The sequence below is a fragment of the Phyllobates terribilis genome, unplaced genomic scaffold (assembly GCF_046119375.1).
Source record: "Phyllobates terribilis strain yellow unplaced genomic scaffold, ASM4611937v1 Scaffold_8__6_contigs__length_399053987, whole genome shotgun sequence".
NCBI lineage: Eukaryota > Metazoa > Chordata > Amphibia > Anura > Dendrobatidae > Phyllobates > Phyllobates terribilis.
In genome coordinates, this window is record NW_027362768.1 from 287,172,025 (window position 1) to 287,196,647 (window position 24,623).

A 24,623-nucleotide genomic window follows, 5' to 3' on the forward strand; every position below is an offset into this window, starting at 1 on the left:
GACAGGACTGACTGACAGATCTGACAGGACTGACTGACTGACTGACAGATCTGACAGGACTGACTGACTGACTGACAGATCTGACAGGACTGACTGACTGACAGGACTGACTGACAGATCTGACAGGACTGACTGACTGACAGATCTGACAGGACTGACAGATCTGACTGGACTGATCTGACAGGACTGACAGATCTGACAGATCTGACTGGACTGATCTGACAGGACTGACTGACTGACAGATCTGACTGGACTGATCTGACAGGACTGACTGATCTGACAGACTCACTAACCCTAACTCTTACTTTCTTTTTTATTTTATTTTTTTTTTACTTTCACAGTGGCAAGGCTGACAGCTCTTGTCACACTGTTTCTCCTCTGCTCTCTCACTGAGATCGGAGGAGAAACTGCATTTATCAGGCAGATCGCCCGGGAAAGTTTGTTGCTAAAACAAACTTCCCTGGTGATCTCTCTGATTGGCTGGTGTGACGCTGACATCATCGAGACCTGAGCCAATCAGGTCTCGATGATGTCAGAGGTCACAGCACCGGGATCCCCGCCGCTGACAGGTATGTGGGGGGTCCCGACCGCCGACCACCGGCTGTCCCTATCTTTTAAATGCCGCGATCGCTATGGATCGCGGCATCTAGAAGATAGGAACAGGTTAACATCATGGGGACCTGATCCAATCAGGTCCCCATGATGCCACATGTCAGAGCTATCGCTCTGAACCGGTACCGCAGCGCTAGCAGGACCCTGGGGGTCCTGAGCGCTGCGGGACCACCCACCGTTTTTAAACGTCGGCGCTGCACAGAGCCCATGCAGCGCCGACGTTTATGTACAGTGGGCGGTCCTGAACCGGTTAATTGAAATAAAGACACAATTTTTTAATGTTCTAAATTAAACCATACTTACCATCACGCCCATTCCAGCTGAAGCCAACGATCTCCTGCAATAAAAGTAAAATAATAAAGCAACCTCATCCTTACCTCTCCATGGTTCCCAGGACCGGTCCAGCTCTGCTACATTCACATGACAGGCTGGACCGCAGCAGAACGCTGCCGTTCAGCTTGCCATGCGGCAGACACTGAGAAGCGCAGGCATGCTTGTGCTCCTCAGTGTCTGACTGTGACGGCATCCAGATGAGCCGAGATCATGTCCAATGAACTCGGCTCACCTCATGCACGTCACTGACAGCGTGGGAAAATTCTCCTCCTCCCCGCATGCGCAGTAGAAGTTTCCCACGCTGTCAGTGACGGACGTCCAGGAGGTGAGCTGAGTTCATTGTCGGCTCATCTGGATGCCGTCACAGCCAGACACTGCAGAGCGCAAGCATGCCTGCGCTTCTCAGTGTCTGCGGGATGACAGGCTGGATGGCAGCGTTCTGCTGCGGTCCAGCCTGTCATGTGAATGTAGCAGAGCTGGACCCGTCCTGGGAACCATGGAGAGGTAAGGATGAGGTTGCTTTATTATTTTACTTTTATTGCAGGAGATCGTTGGCTTCAGCTGGAATGGGCGTGATGGTAAGTATGGTTTAATTTAGAACAATAAAGAATTGTGTGTTTATTTCAATTAAAGGACTTTATTCTGGGTGTTTGTGTTTTTTTTAACTTTGACTATGGGGTTAGTAATGGGGGTGTCTTATAGACGCCTCTCCATTACTAACCTGGGCTTGATGTCAGCTGGCATTATAAGCTGACATGAACCCCACCACTATTACCCCCTGCCACCGCACCAGGGCAGCGTGGAAGAGCGAGGCTAAGTGCCAGAATTGGCGCATCCTATGGATGCGCCATTTCTGGGGCGGCTGACGGCTGGTGTTTCTAGCCTGGGAGGGGGCCAATATTCATGGCTCCCTTCCTGGGCTATTAATATCAGCCCCCAGCTGTCTGCCTAGCCTTTGCTAGCTATTAAATTAGGGGGGACCCCACGTCATTTTTTTTGGGGGGTCCCCCATTTTAATAGCTAGTAAAGGCTAAGTATTCAGCTGGGGGCTGATATTAGTAGCCTGGGAAGCTCCGTGGGTATTACCCCCTTCCCAGGCTTCAAACATCTGCCCCAGCTGTCTGCTTAACCTCCGCTAGAGACTAAAATTAAGGGGAACCCCACGCCAATTTTTTTTTAAATAAATCCGTTATTTTAACACTAGATGACAAGTACAGTAACCAGCACTGTCACTGTACTTCTTATATATGTGACTGACATGTTTCTATCTATCTAATCTATGTGTGATGCTCTATCTTTCTGTTATAAATTGTCGGGTACAGATGCTGAATTGCCGGCCGGCTTTTTTAAAGAGACGGTGCATGAAAACACTAATATTTGTTTTAATAAATCCTTTACACTAAATGACAAGTACAGTAAGCAATACTGTCACTGTACTTCATATATATGTGACTGACATGTTTCTATCTATCTAATCTATGTGTGATGCTCTATTCTTTCTATTCTAAATTGTCGGGTGCCGGCTTATGCCGCTGCTGAATTGCCGGCTTTTCATATATTGTCACAGAAGCGATGCGAACTTCCCTGCTCCGGACACAGCGCACCGCTTCTGTGACAAGTGAAAACTGTCGGCACAGAAGCCCTGCGCTGTGTCCGGAGCTGGGAATACGCAGCGATGTGTCCGTTTCAGCACAGAAGCGCTGACTGTCTGGACCTACCGCCGCCGTATTTTAACTCCCTCCACCTTATATTAACTCCAACATGGCAGGGATATGGCCACGGCAGCTTATTAACACCCCCAGAGTATCCCCGCATGTCAATTTCTGAAAGTTCAAAAGCATTACCGGCGTATAAGACGACCCCAGACTAGACAGAAGATTTTTCAGTCTTCAAAAGTCGTCTTATACGCCGGAATATACGGTAATACTTCTAAATAGTAATCATAGAGTTACCAAATAACAATCATCACCATATTGTTGCTGAACAAGTTCACTATATCAAAATTAATCAACCATTCATAAATCATTTGAAGACGAAAAATGCAACCACACAATGACCATATACTGTATTATCACCACATAGTGTCTGAGTATAACCGCCATCTTTTTACTGAACAAAATCTTCTGCTCTGGGTGCAGAATTATAACGCAAGTGAGTATTTTGACCATATCATCATTTTTTGTAGAGTTTCAACCTCAAAGCTATATAAACTTGAATGCTTATTGGATGAAACAGATTATGAAAGATTTTAAAAATCGCCTTCAAATATTGAAATTCTACTCTCTAAGCTCTGGCCAAGGTCATTAATAAATATGTTAAAAAGAAGAGAGCCCAATACAGATCAATGGTAACTGTGACCCAATCATAGCCAAGCTCACGCCAGAAATGTACTCCAATCAAGGAGTAACATTATGCTGGAGGTACACGGCACATGTAAGATACATCTAATTCATTCAGCGACGTGGGCCTCTCAATGAATTAGGCACATCTACTTCCCGCAGCCTAACGAATAGGGGCCTAGTGCCTCAATTTGTGATGGTGTTTAATCCAGTTTTATGGTGTAAAAGACCTTCAAATGTCACAAAATCTTTGCACAATTTGGAAGTTGAGCAAAATTTTACAACTTTTGGCACTTTCATGCCAGTCATGACCAGCTTGTTCAAAATTGTTTGTGTGTGGATATGAAGGGCATGCTATAATGGCTGTGTCTGACCATACAGGAACATGGTCTGATCATACCAAAGCACCTGGCAAGGGGAGGAAGCAAAAGAGGATACAGACAGGACAGCATGAGATCGCAGCTGCTGGTTTCAGTGAGGTAAAACATGTTTAAAAACAAGCAGGGAAATGGTTTTGTAACATACCTGGCGGCGTCCTTGCATGGTGGTCCATCTCCCACTGTGCAAGAGCGCGCACTTGATCTCCAGTCCGGAATGTCTCTCTGGCTTCCCTCCATGCTGTCTGTTTGTGTCTGTTTCTGCTGCTTAAGGGCGGCGCCTGATCACTTCCTGCTTTTTGTACCTGCTGTGGGTCACACCCCTTGTGCGTCCTCAGCCTATTGCTGTCTGTCACCTGGTATATAGCTCAGCTGCTCCCATCTATTCCTGCCTGAGCATAGTGTTTCATTCAGTGTGTGCTTGCACTCTGAAGGTGCCAGGTCCCGTTCTGTGTTCTCTTGTCTGCCTATCCTTGAGGCTGTATTTCCAGGCCTGTCTGAACACGCTCCTAGCCTGTTCCTCCTGCCTTCTAGGGGCCGATTACCTAGACCCGTTCCTGTATCTTGTCTGACCTGTCTGAACACGCTCCTAGCCTGTTCCTCCCGCCTTCTAGGGGCTGATTACCTAGACCCGCTCCTGTATCTTGTCTGTCCTGTCTGAACACGCTCCTTGCCTGTTCGTCCTGCCTCTCTGGGGGCCGTATTCCCAGACCCGCTCCTGTATTCCGCTGCAGTGTCGGTCTCCTCCGTACACTCAGTTCCAGTCTGAACTCTCTCCTATCCTTTATCTGTTTTGCCTCTATGTCCGTTCCCTTCCTTTTTCTGCAGAGTCTGAACTCGTACCTAACTCCTGTTTGTTGTCTCTGTACTCCCGTTTGTGAGTTTGTGGTCCACTCGCTACTTCTCTGCTAGTACCCTGTGGGTGTCTGGCTCTGCCTTTCCCTTCCTGTCTGTTCCGTGTGAACAGAGCCCTGTCCCCCCTACTCAGCCTAGCCTGCTCTGACTCTTTTGCTCACTGCTCCGGCAGTCCTGTCCTGCCCTGCTTCTGCCCGCTGCTCCAGCAGTCCTGTCCTGCCCTGCTTCTGCCCGCTGCTCCGGCAGTCCTGTCCTGCCCTGCTTTTGCCCGCTGCTCTGGCAGTCCTGTCCTGCCCTGCTTCTGCCCGCTGCTCCGGCAGTCCTGTCCTGCCCTGCTTCTGCACGCTGCTCCGGCAGTCCTGTCCTGCCCTGCTTCTGCCCGCTGCTCCGGCAGTCCTGTCCTGCCCTGCTTGTGCTCGCTGCTCCTGCAGCCCCGTCCTGCTCTGTTCTTGCCCACCGCTTCGGGCGTTCCCTCTCTGCTGTGGTTGTCTACCGCATCTGCGGTTCTGTTACCCAGTCTGTACTGGGTCTTAACCTTTCTGTGCTCCAGCCCGTCCTTTCGGCCTGTACCCCTCTGCCTGTATTGTTCCTGAGTCCCAGTGTGTACTGGGTTCTATCCCGCCTGTGTTCCTACCTGCTAGTGCCTCCCTGTCTGCACTCTAGCTGCGCTTGCCTTTACCCGCCTGCCTGCATACCAGTCGTGCCTGCCTATACCCTCCAGTCTGTGCGCCAGCCTAACCAGCCTGTTCCAGTAATCCCTGTGTGGGTCAACCCCCGTGTCCGGAGTTTGACCTGGAGTAGCACCTGGTCCCTCTGCCCGGTTTCTCCCTGGTGCACTGGCGTCGTATGCCGTCGTGCCATCTTGGTCGGATCGGCCAGATACTTAGTCACGCCCCTCCAGGCACTCTCCGGTTCATGGTCCAGTGGAACCACAACACCCGCACACGCCAGTCAGTCCGGGCGTGTGCATAACAGCATGCTCAGGCCATGGTTCCCGTTGAGCCCCACGGCCTTCGCTCTCTGAGAAGTTTTCCAGCGAATACATGCATTAAAAATAAATAAATAAAATTTTTTTTTTTTTTTTCTCAGCTGAGTTCCAGGCGAATTACGCACCCGTCCAGATGGATCTATCTGCTCTCGTTCCTGCGGATCCGCCACGTTACTATGGGGATCCAAGACAAAGTCGTGCATTTGTGGAGCAATGCATGCTACACTTCAAGTTCTACCCTCTATGTTTTCCCACCGATCGGGTTAAGGTGGCATTCATTATGTCTTACCTGGCGGGTGATGCCTTGGAATGGATCAACCCCCTATATGAAACACAGGATCCGATCCTCCTGGACCTAATGGCCTTCCTGGTGGCCTTTCTAATGGTCTTCGATGATCCTAACCCGGAGGCTCCTGCTGAAGCTTCACCTCCCAATATCCCGGAGCAGCCCCGATGGGTAATGTGTGTGGGTAGCGCAATAGTCCTCCAGCCCAATGAGACTACTGTCCACCCAGAATCTTCACAGGGTGACTACACTTTCCGGAATACATCTCCCAACCTCAAGAGGCAGTCCAGACGTGCTAGACGTAGAGGCAAGCCGTCACGCCAGGGTCTGTCCTCCCTGAGACCTCCTGACACCAACCTTGAAGTCCCTACTGAAGCTTCATCTCCCTGTATCCCGGAGAAGCCCCAACGGGTAATGTGCGTGGGTAGTGCTCCGGTTCTCCTGCCCGAAGAGACTTCTGCCCATCCAGACTCCACACAGGAGAACTTCCTGCACCCGGCATCAGATGCTTCACCCACTTTAACCGGTGTGCATGTCCAAGGATGCTCCAAAGCTGTGGTTACCTCTGAGTCTGTGCACCTCTACTACCTGGCGGAGGACCCCCTGTTGCCTCCTGAATCCTCCGGGATACCACTCGATGACCAATGGAGAGAGACTTCTCTACACTCGGTACTCGATACTTTGTCCGCTTCGTCCTGTGAGCCTGACAATCGGTACCCCAAAGTGGTAGGTACCCCCGAGTCTCTACACCCCTCCGACCAGGCGGAGGACCTCCAGTTGTCTCCAGAACCCTTCGGGGTGCTACCTGGTAGCGAAAGGACAGAGACTCTCCTATACTCTGTACCTGATACCTCGCTCGCTTCGTCCAGTGAGTCCAACCTAGTGTACTCCGAAGCAGAGGTTACTCCCGAGTCTCTACACCCCTCCGACCAGGCGGAGGACCTCCAGTTGTCTCCAGAACCCTTCGGGGTGCTACCTGGTAGCGAAAGGACAGAGACTCTCCTTTACTCTGTACCTGATACCTCGCTCGCTTCGTCCAGTGAGTCCAACCTAGTGTACTCTGAAGCAGAGGTTACCCGTGAGTCTCTACACCCTTCTGACCAGGCGGAGGACCGCCAGTTGTCTCCAGAACCCTTCGGGGTGCCACCTGGTGGTGAATGGACAGAGACTTTCCTATACTCGGTACCCGATACCTCGCCTGCTTCGTCCAGTGAGTCCGACCTAGTGTACTCTGAAGCAGATGTTTTCTCTGAGCCTCTGCACTCTTCTGACCCGGCGGAGGACCTCCAGTTGTTTCCTGAATCCTCCGGGGTACCACCAGATAACAAAGAGACAGTGACTTTTCCTCATTATGTACCTGATAACCCGTCTATTTCTTCCTGTGAGCTTGACAAGATGTACCTCGAAGCAGAGATTACCCCCAAGTCTCTGTCCCCCTCCAACCCGGTGAAGGACTTCCAGTTGTCTCCTGTACCCTCTGGGGTGCCACCTGAAAATATGTGGAGAGAGACTTCCTTGTGTGCTGTTCCTGGTACTCCACCCGTTTCGTCTGTTGCTGAGGATGGCTGGATAGGAGGTAGCATCCTAGCTAACCAGATGAGATCAGTTTTTCCTGTGGACAGTGGAAGTGATCTCCTTGAAGTGAACGACTGGTCCTCGAATTCCCTGCGGAAGATTCTGGCAGGCCTGAAGAAGAGGGGGCGTAAGGGGGGGGGGGGTACTGTAACATACCTGGCGGCGTCCTTGCATGGTGGTCCATCTCCCACTGTGCAAGAGCGCGCACTTGATCTCCAGTCCAGAATGTCTCTCTGGCTTCCCTCCATGCTGTCTGTTTGTGTCTGTTTCTGCTGCTTAAGGGCGGCGCCCGATCACTTCCTGCTTTTTGTACCTGCTGTGGGTCACACCCCTTGTGCGTCCTCAGCCTATTGCTGTCTGTCACCTGGTATATAGCTCAGCTGCTCCCATCTATTCCTGCCTGAGCATAGTGTTTCATTCAGTGTGTGCTTGCACTCTGAAGGTGCCAGGTCCCGTTCTGTGTTCTCTTGTCTGCCTATCCTGGAGGCTGTATTTCCAGGCCTGTCTGAACACGCTCCTAGCCTGTTCCTCCTGCCTTCTAGGGGCCGATTACCTAGACCCGTTCCTGTATCTTGTCTGACCTGTCTGAACACGCTCCTAGCCTGTTCCTCCCGCCTTCTAGGGGCTGATTACCTAGACCCGCTCCTGTATCTTGTCTGTCCTGTCTGAACACGCTCCTTGCCTGTTCGTCCTGCCTCTCTGGGGGCCGTATTCCCAGACCCGCTCCTGTATTCCGCTGCAGTGTCGGTCTCCTCCGTACACTCAGTTCCAGTCTGAACTCTCTCCTATCCTTTACCTGTTTTGCCTCTATGTCCGTTCCCTTCCTTTTTCTGCAGAGTCTGAACTCGTACCTAACTCCTGCTTGTTGTCTCTGTACTCCCGTTTGTGAGTTTGTGGTCCACTCGCTACTTCTCTGCTAGTACCCTGTGGGTGTCTGGCTCTGCCTTTCCCTTCCTGTCTGTTCCGTGTGAACAGAGCCCTGTCCCCCCTACTCAGCCTAGCCTGCTCTGACTCTTTTGCTCACTGCTCCGGCAGTCCTGTCCTGCCCTGCTTCTGCCCGCTGCTCCGGCAGTCCTGTCCTGCCCTGCTTCTGCCCGCTGCTCCGGCAGTCCTGTCCTGCCCTGCTTCTGCCCGCTGCTCCGGCAGTCCTGTCCTGCCCTGCTTCTGCCCGCTGCTCCGGCAGTCCTGTCCTGCCCTGCTTCTGCCCGCTGCTCCGGCAGTCCTGTCCTGCTCTGCTTCTGCCCGCTGCTCCGGCAGTCCTGTCCTGCCCTGCTTGTGCTCGCTGCTCCTGCAGCCCCGTCCTGCTCTGTTCTTGCCCACCGCTTCGGGCGTTCCCTCTCTGCTGTGGTTGTCTACCGCATCTGCGGTTCTGTTACCCAGTCTGTACTGGGTCTTAACCTTTCTGTGCTCCAGCCCGTCCTTTCGGCCTGTACCCCTCTGCCTGTATTGTTCCTGAGTCCCAGTGTGTACTGGGTCCTATCCCGCCTGTGTTCCTACCTGCTAGTGCCTCCCTGTCTGCACTCTAGCTGCGCTTGCCTTTACCCGCCTGCCTGCATACCAGTCGTGCCTGCCTATACCCTCCAGTCTGTGCGCCAGCCTAACCAGCCTGTTCCAGTAATCCCTGTGTGGGTCAACCCCCGTGTCCGGAGTTTGACCTGGAGTAGCACCTGGTCCCTCTGCCCGGTTTCTCCCTGGTGCACTGGCGTCGTATGCCGTCGTGCCATCTTGGTCGGATCGGCCAGATACTTAGTCACGCCCCTCCAGGCACTCTCCGGTTCATGGTCCAGTGGAACCACAACACCCGCACACGCCAGTCAGTCCGGGCGTGTGCATAACAGGTTTTACTTAATTATTTTGGAATGGTGCGTATGTTCCAGCCTCATCCATGTTGTTGGGCCCTATAACTCTCGGGACATGTGGAAAATGTGTTCCCAGATATTTAAGCTCATTGACTTCATTCATGCTCCATCCACAGTTCCCTTAAATTTGTTTTATCTTAGCCATGGTCTCAAGCGGGCCTGCATATTTTTGTAGAGATAATTCATTACAGGTCTAGATCCCTCCAGTGCTTTGAGGACTTTTTATCCAAATTTTCCCAGTCCTTTGAGGACCTCTCATCTAAATTTTCCTTTCCATGTTGAAACAGATATCACTACTTTCAAATTCACCACTTTGGTTCCTCTTTACTTCAATATACCCGAGTTTCTATTTCAACTAGGTTTGAGAGAATATGCAGAGTGGGATCCTCGACTAAGGGTCTAATCTCAGTCATCTACGTACTTCATCCCTCACCAGAATACTTAGCTAGACCCCCATAAATACATGTGTAGCACCCCGAGGGCTCGGCTGCTACAGGGGTATTGCACCTCGAACCAGAGGTGTGGTATTCCACTCCCGGGTAAGGATGGAGTGTGGACTAGAACTCAGTTAGCTGCATGCACCACATACATCCCATTTCCGGGGGACAGATCAACGGTACTCCCACCAGATAGATGTGCAGGTACGACAGCGTCTGTCCCTGGCTGGAGTGGGAGGGGGGGAGGAATATCCCAGTGGTGCAGGAGCAGAGAGGGGAGGGACTCTGGGCATAGGAAGGAGCCCATTGGTGGCTAGTCACCTGGGCTCGGGTGTCAGAGGGAGTATAAAAGGTGGGCACCATCTTAGGAGTTGAGTTCAGTCAGACAGAAGAAGAGGAGAAGAGTAGTGACAGGGAGCAGCAGCCCTGTCTGGGTGCTGCTCCTGAAGGGAGCAAGAGAGAGAAAGACAAGAGGAAAGGAACAAGGAACAAGGAAGGAATGGAACCTGGAGAAAGGCCCAGAGACATGAAGGAAGAGGGAACCCGAACACGCTAGGAGTCAGCGGGTGAAGGGTTGGCAGATCAGGGTACCGGATCCCGAACTGGTGGAGGCCACTTATCCTCAGCCAGGAACCGGAGGTCGTGGCCACGTCTTGGCGCGACCACTCACTACACTCACCACGAAGGCACGCCACATAGGGTCAGGGAAACCGGAGATAGGTTTCGCCACCAGAAGGCCCAAGGAAGCTGGACATGGGTGGGTCCCTAGTGGGGACGGCCAGAGAAAGGAACGGAGAAAGGAGTTCAAGGTCACACTCTGGAACTGCCTGGGGGTTGGTCGAGCCCCGTACCTGGTGGACGCAGCACGGCTCGGGTCGTCATCACCTGCAGGACTGACACTGATAACATCTGTGAGTAAAGCATTGAAAACTGCAATCAGTCTCTGTGTTCCATCGCACTACCAGCACTAAAGGTACCGGGACGCCCTTTCTATCACTCCCTTCACCCGCACCAGCTGCCCTGAGGCCATACCTCTCCCGTTGGGGGTTATACCACCATTGCTGCACACATACCACCGGCCTCAGCGGACTGTTCTGCAGCGGCGGCCTTGCGACCGCAAATCAACGGGTGGCGTAGTCGACACTTAAACAACATCTACAAAGACTGCCACACACTTAGTTTGACCACCCTGGGCACGGACCGGGTCCCCGCCACTCGGAGACTACTACCCCCATCGGATCCGGCTCCGGGTATTCCCCCGCGCACACGTGCGCCGCACTACAGCACTGGCCCAGGGGGCGTGTCAACTTTGGCGTAGTCGGCAGGATCTCGTGCCCGTAACCACCGGGTACTGCGTGCCTGAAAAAGAGACTTTTTACTTACCTGTGGTGAAGTTTCCCGCCGTCCGGAGTCGTTTCCCGCCATCCGGAGCCGATTCCCGCCATCCGACGCCATCTTCTGCCTTCTTCCCGCCATCCGTGGAGTTTTCCCGCCATTGGGCGCCATCTTGAGGACGCCGCGCGGGAAGAAGAGGGGTGTGGACTCTGAAAGCCCGCGAGAACTGAAGCCCCGCCTCACGTCCGGACGTTGCGTAAGGTCCTGGAAGGAGCCCAGTGACGCCGACGTCACAGGAGCGCGACGGAAGGTCCTCAACCCTGACGATCCACTGCGGAGCCGCGGCCTACGGAAGAGGATCATCGCCAGGTAGGCCACGGTCCACTAGGGGGGAGGGGGATGTCGGATACGGAGGAGAGCTTCACTGCCACAGCCGCCATACCAGATTGCAGAGCTGCTAGCGGTGCTCCAGAAGGAAGAACCGGAGTACGCGCAGGCCGCGCTGGAAGAGCTGAACAGGGGGATGATCTGAGCGCAACGAGACGTGCTCGCCGGGTGGAAGGAGGAGTTGACCCGGCGCACGCTGACCTGCCAACCGGAGGTGCAGCCACCATCCAGCACCGCGTCGATCCCGAGAGGCAGCAGAAGCGGACCGGAGGCCGGGGACGACACCACGGGGGAGGCCGCAACGACAAGTAAGGGGAACGCCGTTACTCCGGGCCCTGAGGCCGCGGACCTGCCCCTACCTCCCGCCGCGGGACCCGAAGCTCTGGGTGCCGCACCGCCCACTGTACCTCCACCACCAGTAGTCAGCCCTCCAGCAGCAAGCTCTGCAGCGGAGCCTCGCCCTGAACCGTGCTCCCCAACACCGGGCACGATCAGAAAGTCACCGGCCTGGTTAAAAGGCCGAGTGCCCGCGGGCGCTGCACCCCAGCCGGGGCCCCCAGTCGTGCCATCATTGGGGAAAGACCTGTATGAGCAGCACACCTACCCGGATGGGACACCATTCGTCTGGCCGCCTGTGTACACCAACCCCCGCTCCAGGAAGAGTCATCCCGTAGGAGCAAGGGCCCCAGATGAACCGCTAATCCCAGCTCCGGAGCCCGTGGACCTCTCTTCACCCCCGCTGGAAGACGCTCAATTCGAGGGGGACCCCACTGGAGAAGACCTGATGGGGTTCACTCAGGAGACCCGGGCGGGCGCCGCCCGGCGCTATGAGACCTGCCGCCAACAACTGGCAACGTTTGAGCGGGAGCGGAGAGAGAGGAAAGTGAAGGAGGAGTGGCTCCACGTTAAAAACGTGGAGCAGAAGACAAGGACCCGCCAGGACCCCCCCCCCGTACAGCTCACGGTCCCCGAGTCACCGGGACTGTTGTTAAGTTTCACATGGCATGTGGCTGGGGCATCATCCAAGACCCGAGGACCATAAGCCAGGTGTTTGTAAACAGGAGCGACGTAGAGTCCCACCTACCGGAGGGGCACAGTGGACGGGACCTGGTGCCTGGAGATACCGTCACCTATACCAGGCATAAGGGAGTGAAGGGGTGGTACGCCCTTCATGTCCACCGGGTCAAGGAAGAAGAGGAGCAATCGTACCAGGAGGAGAAGGAGAAAGAGGGCCCGGACGGGTCTGAACCTGAGGAAGAGAAAGGAGCGTGTGGAGCACACCGTTAATCGTAAACGGTAAAAGAGGAGATGTAAATAGTTACCCGACCGGGTATAAGGACTGTTGTGGGACTGTTTCCACTAAGAGTGTGGTCCTCGTTGGGACAGAAAGAGAACTGTTGCCTATTTTTGCCCTAATCCCTAACCTGACCGAGGACTGAGAGCGGTCATCCCTTCCCTCTACCTGGCCGAAGACTGAGAGCGGCCAGATCCCAAGATCCCAAGAACCCGAGAATTCAAGAATGTTTTATTTGAGAATGCCTTAATGTGAAATTTGATATGATGCCAAAGTTTTACATAGTGTTTTTGTAAAAGAGTTCCGGTGGCATTAGCCAGCTGTTGAGAAAACCTCCCATAAAGGGATGGATGAAAGTTGATGTGTTTTATGTGTACGTACACTTTAAAAATTGTTTTTACTCTATTTCAGCCCGAGGACGTGCTGTGGTTTACCAGGGGGGAATGTAGCACCCCGAGGGCTCGGCTGCTACAGGGGTATTGCACCTCGAACCAGAGGTGTGGTATTCCACTCCCGGGTAAGGATGGAGTGTGGACTAGAACTCAGTTAGCTGCATGCACCACATACATCCCATTTCCGGGGTACAGATCAACGGTACTCCCACCAGATAGATGTGCAGGTACGACAGCGTCTGTCCCTGGCTGGAGTGGGAGGGGGGAGGAATATCCCAGTGGTGCAGGAGCAGAGAGGGGAGGGACTCTGGGCATAGGAAGGAGCCCATTGGTGGCTAGTCACCTGGGCTCGGGTGTCAGAGGGAGTATAAAAGGTGGGCACCATCTTAGGAGTTGAGTTCAGTCAGACAGAAGAAGAGGAGAAGAGTAGTGACAGGGAGCAGCAGCCCTGTCTGGGTGCTGCTCCTGAAGGGAGCAAGAGAGAGAAAGACAAGAGGAAAGGAACAAGGAAGGAATGGAACCTGGAGAAAGGCCCAGAGACATGAAGGAAGAGGGAACCCGAACACGCTAGGAGTCAGCGGGTGAAGGGTTGGCAGATCAGGGTACCGGATCCCGAACTGGTGGAGGACACTTATCCTCAGTCAGGAACCGGAGGTCGTGGCCACGTCTTGGCGCGACCACTCACTACACTCACCACGAAGGCACGCCACATAGGGTCAGGGAAACCGGAGATAGGTTTCGCCACCAGAAGGCCCGAGGAAGCTGGACATGGGTGGGTCCCTAGTGGGGACGGCCAGAGAAAGGAACGGAGAAAGGAGTTCAAGGTCACACTCTGGAACTGCCTGGGGGTTGGTCGAGCCCCGTACCTGGTGGACGCAGCACGGCTCGGGTCGTCATCACCTGCAGGACTGACACTGATAACATCTGTGAGTAAAGCATTGAAAACTGCAATCAGTCTCTGTGTTCCATCGCACTACCAGCACTAAAGGTACCGGGACGCCCTTTCTATCACTCCCTTCACCCGCACCAGCTGCCCTGAGGCCATACCTCTCCCGTTGGGGGTTATACCACCATTGCTGCACACATACCACCGGCCTCAGCGGACTGTTCTGCAGCGGCGGCCTTGCGACCGCAAATCAACGGGTGGCGTAGTCGACACTTAAACAACATCTACAAAGACTGCCACACACTTAGTTTGACCACCCTGGGCACGGACCGGGTCCCCGCCACTCGGAGACTACTACCCCCATCGGATCCGGCTCCGGGTATTCCCCCGCGCACACGTGCGCCGCACTACAGCACTGGCCCAGGGGGCGTGTCACATGTATTATTACTACTATTATTTCTTTACTTACTGCAGGGTATTTGCTCATTGTTTTATCCTAAGTTTTGTTTGGTAATGCTTTTATTCTGTGTACATACATTGCACAATACAACTTCTTCAGGTTCGTTGGCTGGGAGGCATTGGACTTGGGGAACGTCAGTATTGGTAGGTTTATTATTTTCTATGTCTGCAATCCTATGGGCAAATAAAAATTAATTATTGACAAAGTGTTTAAAGGGATATTTTACGGAAACTCTGGAAGAGGTGATATCCATAAAAGAAATTGATTCTGCGACACGGGCCTCCCCATCATGTAAATGCCATATGGCTTTACACTGGCATTTTACAGTTTAGAGAGCAACTCTCTCCAATAATGGCTAAAACCTTTAATGCAATTGATGGAAATACTGGATTTGTCCCCCAATCTATAGAGGCACATATTAATGTTCTCCTCAAGCCAGGTAAAGACCCCTCAATAATTGCTAATTTTAGACCAATGTCTTTATTAAATATAGATATTAAATTATTTTCAAAAATCTTGGGCCAATAGGTTAGCTCCTTTACTCCCCTCTTAAGTTAATAATGATCAAGTAGGCTTTGTCAAAGGACGAGAAGCTAGGGACAAAACTATCAAGACACTACTCATTATTTCTAAAGCAAGAATTGGGTCCACTCCACTAGGTCTTCTATCTATAGACGCAGAGAAGGCTTTTGATAGAGTTCACTGGGGGTTCATGGAGGAAGCTTTAAGACAGATAGGTTTGGGCCCATGTTACCTATAGAAAATTATGGCACTATATAAAAGCCCAACAGCAAGAGTGAGAGTAAATAATTCTCTTTCTGCTCCATTTGCAATTAACAATGGAACTAGACAAGGGTGCCCCCTATCTCCATTGTTATATGTAGTGGTAATGGAGCATCTGGCCAATGCTCTCAGAAATAATCCCAATATTCATGGATACAAGGTGGGATCTAAGTCTTATAAAGCAGCTCTGTATGCAGATGATTTACTTCTCTATATATCCCAACCACAAATAACATTTCCAATGATTCTAAAAGAATTTGATAGGATTGGATCAGTCAGTAATTTTAAAGTCTAGAGGCCTTGAACCTATCTCTCCCAAAGACTGAAGTCTCACAAGTTATGACTAAATTTCCATTTAAATGGTAGAAAGAATCATTGAAATATTTAGGGGTCCATATTCCCTAGGAATAAACCATCAAGCTTTACTGAATAGAACATGTAGAGATCTATTGAAATATGGTAAATTGAAGCTATCTTGATTTGGAAGAATGAACGCCATCAAAATGGACATTTTACCTAGTTTCTTTTACATTTTTCAAACTGTCCTGATCTCTCCTCCCCATAGTTTCTTTCGTAGACGAAGATTAGCTATGATTAAATTCATTTGGGGTAAGATTATGACTCGCCCCCCTGGGCCGTGGGGCACTCGGATCCGGGCAATTAGGGAAACGGTGGGAGTAGTAGTGGCAACCCGGTTCCGTGGCTCAGGGTGGTCAGGCCAATGGTAGTCTGCTACGTTCTGCTGATAATGTCCGACTACGCCACCCGTGGATTGCGGTTATTAGGAACCGCCGCTGCATGCAGACCACTGGGGCTGATGATGTGTGCAGCTAGGGTAGTGTGACTCCCCACGGGAAGAGTGCGGCCCCAGGGCAGTATAGTGGATGGTGGGAGTGATGGTAGTGAGAATCCCATTGCTGATAGTGCTGGAGGAGCAAGGAGCACACAGACAACAAGTTGCAGTCCAGGGTCTTTACTAAAACAGGTAAATTGACCCACAAACAGTCCCAGCTAGGAGGGGACCTGGATGTCTGAGAGCAACGGGGAAATTGGCCCTAGTCAGGGTGAGGGTGTAGGCCTACCGTGCTTTCTGTGCTCCTTCTGGCTATCTCCTCGTTATAGGGTAACAGCCCACGTTTCCGAGCTTTCCGTGTAATTCTCGCCTGTATGGCCTGCGACGTGGGTTCCTTTCTGCTCCCAGCCTTGTATGGCTTTACTGGTCCCTTCGGTTGTGGCAGGGCCTCCAGGCTTCTTAGGCCAAGGAATGTACAGTCCCTTGCGGACTGGTTCTCTGCTGGGGGATGTGGAATCCTTCCAGCCTCAGACACCAAAGTCTGGTAAAATTAAGTCTTTTCTCTGCCAAGACAGGCTCTCTTCGCCTCTTGTCTCTGGCTTGTGGCTCTCCTCCTGCCACACTTCCTCTTAGGTGCAATACGACTGTCTGTCCCTGCTCTGCTGAGACACGTCTCAGTCCTGAGACAGGTCATCTGGGTTCTCTCTAACCCTGCCCCCAGCACCAGCTTTTATAGGGGCAGCCTGCTCCCCCTACTGGCCTGAGACAGGAGGCATTGCATGCTAATGTTCCCCTGACTAGAGAACCTCCCCCTTGCTCTCAGACACAGCTTTAATTACACTTGTGGCATCCAGGTCAGGGTGACACATTCCCCCCTAGTGAAATTTAGTACTCCGGGACTAAACAATAAACAAAGACAATATGCATAACAATAAAACATTAATATACAAGTGACGCACAGATTGAGTTCTTAAGGTCACAGTGTGGCCTGTGACCGGGTGTCCATATCACCAATACAACGGGAGCCTTAACCAGGTGGGGGTCTGTCCTACCCCAAGTCCTTCACAGTCTTAGTTCATTCCTGGGTTAGGCTCAGAATGCAGTCCATACAAGGTCCCGGTTATAAAAAGTCCATAACCTGTGAGTCCTTACGGTAGCTGCAAGAAACTGAAACACACTATTAATAAACATGCAGGTAACTTGGCAAGCATTTCAACATTTGGCAACAGGGTTATTTACAATCTTAGTGCACTCTATATTCTCCAGCGAGCGGGTATCTGCCCCTTTGTGCTCCTGGTTGACCTACGTAGCCCACTGTCTGGTGGTGGACTGACTCTGCTTTTCCCACTAGCGTTAGGGGTACAGCTACCAGCTGGGTGTACAGGTAGGGCAGGCAGCTGTCTGCGGGTCCTTTGGCTTACCGCAGGCATGGCAGGCTCACTGTCAGCAGAGGGTTGATTCTCCTGGGCTGCTGGTACAGGCTCTTCTGCCTCTGGAACCGCTTGCTCCTCTTCACCTTCCGGCTCTGGTGTTGGTTGTTGCTGTGCCGGTTGCTGGAAATGCAGGACAGGTACCACTATGGCATCATTTATGCGAGTCCAGGACTGAGGGAACTCTCCGAGAACGGTGCTGATCATTTCTTCCTTGTCCTCTGCGGGTTCAAGGTCACTCTGATCCTCTTCTGCACTACGGAGTTGCTCGGGGCATCTTTTGAGGTGGTCTCTGGAGACGACACTAGTGGTTTCTCCTCCGTCCTTGGTGATTACGCACACCTTTGGGTTGTCGTGGTCAGACTGCAGCACGGTGTAGGGTTCCCTTTCCCACTGGTCGTCCAACTTATGTAGCCTTCTTTTTCGCTTTAGGACTTGCTCACCAGGTTCTAGGGGACCAGCAGGGGCGTGTTGATTGAAGAGTTTTTCTTGCCTCTCTCTCACCTGGGCCAGGCTCTTCTCCACACTCTCCTGTACCTTCTTGTACTGCAGTTGCCTTTCCGTATCCCAGTCCGCATCCGGGGAGGTGTCCTCAGGTATTAGGACTCCCATCTCCAGGTCTACGGGCAGCTTACCTGGTCTAGCTCGCATCAGGTAAGCCGGGGTGCAGTTTGTAGCATTCACCGGGATATTGTTGTATAGGTCTATCAGGTCCGGCAGTTTTTCTGGCCACAGGCTGCGTTCCTCCAGGGGCAAAGTCTTCAGGAGATCAATGACAATATTGTTCATCTTCTCACACATCCCGTTGGTTTGGGGGTGGTAAGGCGTTGTACGAATCTTCTTACAGCCATAGAGGTTGCACAATTCCTGGAAGATTTCAGCCTCAAACGCTGGACCCTGGTCTGTCAGGACCTGTTCCGGATACCCGTGTGGACGACAGAAATATTGCTGGAAGGTTCTGGCCGCTGTTTGGGCTGTCAAGTCTTTTACCGGGACCACCACGAGAAAACGGGAATAGTGGTCCACGATTGTCAGGGCATAGATGTATCCTGACCGGCTGGGAGCCAATTTGACATGGTCCAGAGCTACCAGCTCAAGAGGCTGCGTGGTGACGATGGGCCTCAAGGGTGTCTTCTGGCTGGCACGGTCCTTCCTCCTTAGGTGACAAGGGCCACAGTCTCTGCACCATTTTTCTACAGCTCCTCTCATGCCGACCCAAAAGAATCTTCCTCTTAGTAGGAACTCCAGTTTCTTCCAACCGAAGTGTCCCGCTCTGTCATGGTAAGCCCCCAGGACCATAGCTGCATCCCTCCTTGGGACCACGACTTGCCAGGTCAGCTCATGCGTCCGGTGGTTGACAATCCTTCTGCACAACTTGCCTTCGTAGAGGAACAGCTTGCTCTTCTCCTTCCATAGCTGCTTGGCTTCCTCTGGGGCATCTGGATCTAGGTGGGCGTCTTCCCGGGTCAGCAGATCTTTCACCAGGCGGACTGCAGGGTCACTATCTTGGGTCTCGGCCCAGCTGTGGTGAGGTAGGGGATTCATCATCACAGTTGTTAGATCCTCCTCCTTCACGCGGTGAGAGTGTTGAGCGGCTCCATACCGGTGAAACGCGGGGAGTTCTACCTCCTCCAGCTCTTCTGGGTCTTCGTCACCTTCAGGTAAGTGAGGCATCCTTGATAGGGCGTCCGCGTTGGCGTTGGTTTTGCCTGCCCGGTACTTGATCACGAAGTCATAGTTGGAGAGACGGGCCATCCACCGCTGTTCCAGGGCACCCAGTCTTGCATTGTCCAGGTGTGTCAACGGGTTGTTGTCCGTGTACACGGTGAACTTTGCGGAGGCCAGGTAATGCTTGAAGCGTTCCGTCACGGCCCACACCACCGCCAAGAATTCTAGCTTGAAGGAGCTGTAATTCTCCGGGTTCCTCTCGGTGGGCCTCAGCTTCCGGCTGGCGTATGCGATCACCCGTTCTCTGCCCTGTTGGTTTTGGGACAATACGGCTCCCAGTCCCACATTACTGGCATCTGTGTGGAGAATGAAAGGCTGGCCATAATCAGGGTAGGCCAGGATCTCGTCCCCCGTGAGGGCCATCTTTAGCTGGCGGAAGGACTCCTCTTCCGGTTTATCCCACTTGAAGGGTGGCTTTTGACTTCTGGACTTAGACTGTCCGATCAGGAGGTCCTGCATAGGAGCTGCCATCTTAGTGAACCCGGGGATGAACCTTCGGTAGTAGCCTACCAACCCGAGAAACTGTCTCACCTCTTTGATGTTCGAGGGGCTTGGCCAGCTCTTGATTGCCGTGACCTTGTCAGGGTCGGGGGCCACTCCTTCCGCGCTTACCACGTGCCCTAGGTACTGGACCTTTGGTTTCAGCAGGTGACACTTCGATGGTTTTCATAGAATCATAGAATGGTAGAGTTGGAAGGGACCTCCTGGGTCATCTGGTCCAACCCCCTGCTCAAAGCAGGATTCACTAGATCATCTCAGACAGATGTCTGTCCAGCCTCTGTTTGAAGACGTCCATTGAAGGGGAACTCACCACCTCTCGTGGCAGCCTGTTCCACTCACTAATCACCCTAACTGTCAAAAAGTTTTTTCTAATATCTAATCTGTGTCTCCTCCCATTTAGTTTCATCCCATTGCTTCTAGTCTTTCCTTGTGCAAATGAGAATAAAGATGATCCTTCTACAATGTGACAGCCCTTGACATATTTGTAGACAGCTATTAAGTCTCCTCTCAGTCTTCTTTTTTGCAAGCTAAACATTCCCAAATCCTGCAACCGTTCCTCATAGGACATGGTTTGCAGACCAGTCACCATTCTGGTCGCTCTTCTCTGAACTTGCTCCAGTTTGTCTATGTCTTTTTTAAAATGTGGTGCCCAAAACTGTACACAGTATTCCAGATGAGGTCTGACCAAAGAGGAGTAAAGACCGATAATGACTTCACGTGATCTAGACTGTATGCTTCTGTTAATACATCCCAGAATTGTATTTGCCTTTTTTGCTGCTGCATCACACTGTTGACTCATGTTCAGTCTATGATCTATTAGTATACCTAAGTCTTTTTCACATGTACTGTTGCTTAGCTCTATTCCTCCCATTCTGTATATGCTTTTTTCATTTTTATTGCCCAGAAGTAGTACTTTGCATTTTTCCCTGTTAAAAACCATTCTGTTGGTTGCTGCCCACTGCTCCAGTTTATTTAGGTCTTTTTGAATCCTCTCTCTCTCTTCTCTAGTATTAGCTATCCCTCCTAGCTTTGTGTCATCAGCAAATTTAATCAGTTTACCCTCAATTCCTTCATCTAAATCATTGATAAAGATGTTGAACAATACAGGTCCCAGGACGGAGCCCTGTGGTACCCCACTTGAGACATTCATCCAGCTGGATGTGAAGCCATTTACAACCACCCTTTGAGTCCGATCACTAAGCCAGTTATGAATCCACCTAACAGTTGCCTGGTCCATTGCATACTTGGTCATTTTTTCAATAAGGATGGTGTGAGATACTTTGTCAAATGCTTTGCTGAAGTCAAGATATACTATATCTACAGCATTTCCCTGATCCACCCAGTCAGTGATTCTGTCATAGAAGGAAATTAAGTTAGTCTGACATGACTTGTTAGTTACAAATCCATGCTGACTCTGGTTAATCACTTCATTCTTATCCATGTACTTACATACATGTTGTTTAATAATTTGTTCAAAGATCTTTCCTGGTATAGAAGTCAGACTCACCGGCCTATAGTTCCCTGGGTCCACCTTCTTCCCCTTTTTGAAGATAGGAACAACATTTGCTCTTCTCCAGTCTTCTGGGACTTCTCCTGTTCTACAAGAATTTTCAAAGATTATGGAGAGTGGTTCTAAAATTTCTTCTACGATCTCCTTCAGTACTCTGGGGTGTAATTCATCTGGACCTGGAGACTTGAACTCATTTATGTTAGCTAAATATTCCCTCACAATCTTTCTGTTTACAGATAACTTGGATTCCTCTATTCCTTTAAAAGGACAGCGAAGATCAGTTGATGTTACATTTTCTTTCTGAGAGAAAACAGATGCAAAATAGGAATTAAAAAGTTCGGCCTTCTCAACATCCTCTCTTACCATTTCTCCATTTTCATCCTGTAAAAATCCTATAGCATCTTTGACTTTTCTTTTACTTTTGACATACCCCCAAAATCCTTTTTTATTGCTTTTGACATCTCTTGCAAGCCTTAATTCATTGTCAGCTTTAGCTACCCTGATACGTGCCCTGCAGGATCTGCAGACTGCATTATAATCTTCTTTAGATATGCCTCCCTCTTTCCATTTAATAAACATTTCTTTCTTTCTTTTTAGCATGTGTTTAAGTTCTGTGTTCATCCATCCTGGTTTCCTTAAATGCTTCCCATTCTTCCTACTTTTCGGGATTGTTAACGATTGTGCTTTGAGAATCTCATTTTTAAAAATTTCCCATCCTTCCTGGACATTTTTGTCCTTAAGGACATCCAGCCATTGGATCCCTCCTATTCTCTTTCTGAGTCTCTTAAAATCTGCCTTTCTAAAATCTAACCTTGAAGTTTGAGTCTTCACATGTCTTCCTCCTCTAGTTATCCAAAATTCTATAATAGAATGATCGCTGCCTCCTAGGGTCCCAGCCACCTTTACCTCCTCAACCATTTCCTCCCTGTTTATAAGGATTAGATCCAAAGTAGCAGATCCCCTTGTTTTCTCCCCTACCTTTTGGAAGATAAAGTTGTCAGCAAGAGAGGATAAGAATTTACTTGACCTGTTAGTTTTACTTGAGAGAGATTCCCAACAAATGTCTGGATAGTTGAAATCTCCCATGACCACTACGTCATATTTTTTGGAGAACTTGGTCATTTGATACATAAAGAGTTCATCCATATCTTCAGCTTGCCCAGGTGGCCTGTAGTAAATGCCTACAATGGTGTCCTTTCCGTTGTTCTCTCCTTGTATTCTTACCCAAAGAGTTTCCACAGAACTCCCAGTCTCTGAAGCTTCAATCTCTGTGCGACTTCCAAATACATGTTTTACCTTCAGGCCATAGCCTGCCAGGGCTTCGAACACCTCAGCCAGGTGTTTGAGATGGTCCTCGTAGGTCTTCGAATAGACGATCACGTCGTCCAGGTAAAGGAGGACCGTCTCGAAGTTTCGGTGCCCTAGACAGCATTCCATCAGACGCTGGAAGGTCCCTGGTGCGTTGCAGAGCCCGAAAGGCATACAGTTGAACTCACTCAGTCCCATCGGGGTGGTGAAGGCGGTCTTCTCCTTGTCAGCCTCTGCCACAGGAACCTGCCAGTACCCGCTAGTAAGGTCCAAAGTAGAAAAGAAGTTAGCTGATTTTAGTGCGGCTAAAGACTCCTCTATTCTAGGCAGCGGATATGCGTCTTTGTTGGTGATACGGTTGATTTGTCTGTAGTCCACACACATTCTCATGGTGCCATCTTTCTTTTTCACCAGAACCAAGGGGGGCTGCCCAGGGGCTACAGCTATCTCTGATGACCCCAGCTTCTTTCATCTCTCTTAGCATGCCCTTTGCGTTCTGATAATGTGCAGGGGGTACAGGTCTGTGCCTCTCTTTTATTGGTGGGTGGCTCCCTGTGGGGATGTGGTGTTCTATCCCCTTTACTCTGCCGAAGTCTAGCGGGTGCTTACTAAAGACTCTCTCGTACTCCTGTACCACCCGGTAGACTCCTTGTTTTTGGTGCAGGGGAGTGGAGTCAGCACCCACATGGAGTTTCTGGCACCAGTCCTCCTTTTGTTTCTGGGAGCCAGGGTTCCACGGCCCTGATAGCTTTGTGTTCGACGACAAACAGTTTGGCGAGTGTAGCGTACCTGGGTAAGTGTACTTCCCTCTCCCCAATGTTGAGGATGCGGACGGGCACCCTCCCATGACGGACATCAACCACCCCCCGGGCTGTCAAAATGGTGGGCCTGCTGTCTGAGTACACGGGTTCTACCATGGCTTGGTAGTCTCTACCTCTCAACCCGATTGCAGTCCGACACCAGATCATCATTTCACTTTTGGGAGGCATGGAAATGGGGAATGGGTCACTCAGTCTTACGCTACCGATCTCACCACCAGACAGTTCTACCTGCTGCCGTCTCATCAGGGCTTTTATCTCCTTGTTGAGGACTCTCTGTTGGCTGGAACTAGCATTCACCGCCACCTGCTGTAAGATTACAATTACCTCTGAAAGACAATTTTCAATTACGTTAGTACCCACAGTTATTTTAGGGTGACTTTCACGACGGTCAATGTCCACAATAATCACTCCCTGTGCCGGCAGTTCAACTTTACCAATTTTAATGGTCATCTCCTTGAACCCCATCTGCGGCACGGGTAAGCCATTACTGGCGATGATGCTCAAGTTACTGTCTGGATACCGTGTGATATCAGCATCAGTCCAATACTGCTTAAAAAGTACATAAGGGATAGTGGTTACCCAGTATCCAGCAAGGCGCTCATGGGGATACCGTCCAGCACCACGGGTAAAACCGGGCGCTCCCCAACGTACTTATCACGCCAATTATAAGGGCCTGGTGATCTTATGCCTGGGGTTGGCCCTCTGCCCCAGGTTGGACCCGTTTAAATTACAGTACCTGGAAATGTGTCCGGGCTGGTTGCATCGACGGCAAATGGGCTGTCCATCCTCAGCGTAGCGGTCTGTGGGCCTCCCTCGGAACGACGGGATCCTCCTCTGTCGACGCCACGGGACATCCTCCGGACTTGAAGCCAGCTCGATGGGTCTTGACGGGTCCACTTGCAACGCCTGGACGGTCCTGGTCAACGCCGCGACGCTCCTGGTTAGCTCCTGGACTTGGTGGTGCAGGCCTTTCGACGGGGCTTGGTTCAGGGCCTGTGCATCAGCCTCCACGGAGTCCATAGAGGAGGGCGCCGCCTCCTGGTGGTAGGTGATAGCAGGGCGCCGGGGGTTTATAGCGCCACTGGTTGCAGATTCACGGAGCACCCTTATGGCCCTGTCCTTAAATTGGGAAAAGGTCAGGTCGGGGTTCTGAAAGAACATGAGGCGCAGCTGGGCCCTGTGGGCGCTGGACAGCAGACCTTTTATGAATTGTTCTGTTAGGAGCCTATCCGTTTCCTGCACACTGCCAGGGTCAGTTTGTTGAATAGCCCTCAAGGCTTCCTGCAGATTGAGGGCATAGTCTCTGATGCTGTCCTGTGCCCGCTGCTTACATC